This window comes from Eumetopias jubatus, unplaced genomic scaffold (assembly GCF_037043125.1).
Source record: "Eumetopias jubatus isolate StellerSeaLion01/CBP00866 unplaced genomic scaffold, mEumJub1_p1.0 scaffold_3, whole genome shotgun sequence".
Taxonomy (NCBI): domain Eukaryota; kingdom Metazoa; phylum Chordata; class Mammalia; order Carnivora; family Otariidae; genus Eumetopias; species Eumetopias jubatus.
Window position 1 is genome coordinate 32,680,942 of NW_028274809.1, and position 3,599 is coordinate 32,684,540.

Consider the following 3,599-nt stretch of genomic DNA (forward strand, 5'->3'; position numbering starts at 1 on the left):
GTTTGCCTTGGTTCTGAAGTAGTTCAGTGTCAGCATTAGTATTGTTAATCCCAAACTCTTAGGAAAATTAATATTAGCAAAACAAGATATGTGACCTCAGGCAAATCTCTTATCTTGGATTCTCAATTCCTTTACCTGTAAAATGAGAAATTTGGATTAGATCACTGGTTTTCAGTGTTTTACTGAACTCTGGAATTTTGAGGAGGAGCTTCAAGGTTCTGTAAAAGTTTCACTTAAATCTCATTGAAAATGTATTGTGACTACTAAATGACATGCCTTGTTTTAAATGCTTTACGTGTAAAATTTATTTAATTCTTGCCGTAATTCTATGAAGTAGGTTGTGTTACTGTCTGAGCAGACAGGCACAGACTACAGAGTTGTAAAGTGACATAGTTGGGTTTGAAGCCAGGCAGCATAAGTCTTAAGCTTGTATTCTTAAGCACATTTTTATACTGCCACCATAATAAAATAAATAGCACACACACTTTTTTATTGTAAAATATACAACATGAAATTTACCATTTTCATCATTTTTAAGTGCACATTTCAGTGGTGTTAAGTACATTCACAAAGTTGTGCAAACCATCATCACTATCTTCAGAACTTTTTCATCATTCCAAACTGAAATTACTCATTAAATAATAACTCTGCACTGCCTCCCCCTCTAGCCCCTGGTAATCACTTTTCTACTTCCCGTTTTTATGAATTTGACTATTCTAGACTTCATATAAGTAGAATCGTGCAGTATTTGTTCTTTGGTATTTGGCTTATTTCACTTAGCATAATGTCTTCAGAGTTCATCCATGTTGTAGCATGAATCAGAATTTCATTCCTTTTTTAAGGCTGAATATTATTTTATTGTGTGTATAAACCACAATTTATTTATCTGTAGATGTTTGCTGCTCTGAACATTGTCCTACACATACCTGTTTGAGTCCCTGCATTCAGTTCTTTTGGGTATATACCCCGAAGTGGAATTGCTGGATCATACGGTAATTCTATTTGATTTTTGAGGAACTGTTGTACCGTTTTCCACAGCAGATGCAGCATTTAACACTCCAGTAGCAATGCACAAGCGTTCCAGTTTCTCCACATCTTCAGCAACACCTTTATTTTCTGGGTTTTATTTTATTTTATAATAGCCATCCTAATGAGTATACAGTGGCATCTCATTGTGGTTTTGATTTGCAGTTTTCTAATGATTAGTGATATTGAGCATTTTTTTCAAGTGCCTGTTGACCATTTGGTTTTGTTGTTGTTTTGGTAGAAATGTCTATCCAAGTCCTTTGCCCGTTTTTAAAATTGGGTTGTTTGTTTTTGTTGTTGAGTTGTACGAATTCCTTATATGTTCTGGATATTAAGTTCATATCAGATCCATGATATATAAATACTGTCTCCCATTTCCATGGGTTGCCTTTTTATTCTGTTGATGGTATCTTTTGATGTACAGAAATTTTTCATTTTAATGAAGTCCACTGTATTTTTTCTTTTGCTGCTTATGCTTTTGGTGCCATGTCCAAGAAATCATTGGCAAATCCAGTGTCATTAAGCTTTTCCCCTATGGTTTTTTTTCTAGAGTTTTATATATAGTTTAATCTCTTATATTTAGGTCTTTAACCCATTTTGAGTTAATATTATGTATGGTGTTAAGTAAGGGTCCAGCTTCATCCTCTCACATGTGCGTATTCAGTTAGTCAGCACCATTTGCTGAAAGGACTGTTCTTTCTCCAGTGAATGGTCTTGGCACCCTCATGTACATATATAAAAAATTTTAATTCAGAAGCATTTGGCATTGACGGGTATCTGTGTTGGTGTGCAGTGTCCTTGCATTCGCTAGCAGGTTAAAATGCAAATCTTCATGAAGATCTTGACTGGCAGGACCATCGCCCTGGAGATGGAGCCTAGTGACGTCATCGAAAATGTGAAGGCCAAGATCCAGCATAGGAGGGCATTACCCTCTGCCATACACAACAGCAAACGCTCATCTTTGGAGGCAAACAGCTGGAAGATGGCCGCTGCACTCTTTCCGATTTCAGTATCCAGAAAGAGTCAACCCTGCACCTGGTCCTGCATCTGAGGTGTGGTATGCAGATCTTTGTGAAGACTCTGACCGGCAAGACTATCACTCTGGAGGTGGAATCCAGTAACACCATCAAGAATGTGAAGGCTAAGATCCAAGATAAAGAAGGCAATCCCCTCTGACCAGCAGAGGCTCATCTTTGCAGGGAAGCAGCTGGAAGATGGCCTCACTTTTCTCATTACAACATCCAGAAAGGGTCAACTCTGCACCTGGTTCTCCGTCTGAGGGGTGGCTGATGATTCTTTAGTCTTGAATTCATAGTGCCCAATGATGGCATTACTTTGCACTCTAGCCATTTGCCCCAATTTAAGCTTAGAAATGATCAGTTTCAGTAATAGCTGAATCACTGGATTTTTCAACAGCTGTTTAGAATACTAATAAAGATATTGTTCCATGGTTAAAACATGCCCACACCTTGAAAACCATAACACGTTCAAGACCAATTTTGAAAGAAAAAAATTCTTATTTTAAAAAATTTTTTAATAAATTTAATTGAAGCATATCCTGAGACTACAAAAGCTACTACCTACTTGGAACCACTTATCTAGGTGAAATCAAAACAAAGCTTCATAGTAATAAATGGATTGCTTAGATTGTTATAAGACTGTAACTGACATACTTAATTCTTAATTTGTCTCTTTGAGTTGGTAATACATTAATATATTTGAACATAGAAAAGTATTAGCAGCACTTTTGTCAATTTTACATATTTGAGATGCTGTGTAAAGATTTCATCTGGGAAAGTTCTGTTGGGAAATATTAGAAAACTCCCAGATTACATAATCTAAAACTTCATCCCATGCTCTTATTGCTGTTACTTTAGGGCAGATATCTTAAAATACATGACTCCTGATTTACAAATTGGCTTTTAAAACAGTATATATTTTGCTATTAATAAAATATTAATAAACAATATATATTAAAACATATTGTTTCTCTGCTTTAGGCAGAGCTAGATGTAATGGAGAAGTCAAACAGCTAGGTATTCTCCCCTCCAAAACAGAGAGGATGCCAGTTTAAGTGCCAGGATAAAAGGAATCAGTAGAGAATGTAATCAAGGGAGCAGAATCCAAGAAGAAGAACAAGGTATTGGGATTTCAAAACAAGTGAAGAGATTAGGTTTGGAAAAGAAGGGACAAGTAAGCCATCCTTTTACATGAGAAGAAAAGGTTGGGAGGTTCATAATTGATGTCTTATCATTATGTAACACTTAGAATTTAAGCCCCCTGGTAAAGAATGGTGAATCTGGATAAAATTAGAACTGTAAACATAATAAGTAGGCCCAAATATTATAAAATTGCAATAAATCAGGTTTTGTGACCATACTTAAGAATTAGATGCTTTTTTGGGAAACACCTTTAAAAGGATCTTGCTAAGTTTGGTATGTGAAGAAAGGGTTAGCTAAGTCAGGACAGCAAAACTAATAATGCATCTTGAAAATACAGTATATTCTTTAGGTATCCCAGCTTGGACATGCCTCTATCCGTGGTTCTCAGTCATGCTTTGTTCTCCCTAATTT

The 3,599-nt window shown here is 36.0% G+C and overlaps 1 pseudogene; it reads left to right on the forward strand.

Moving 5' to 3' along the window:
• The first annotated feature begins 1,846 nt into the window (after positions 1–1,846).
• On the forward strand, positions 1,847–2,316 carry LOC148164680 (polyubiquitin-like; annotated as a pseudogene).
• The last annotated feature ends 1,283 nt before the right edge of the window (positions 2,317–3,599 follow it).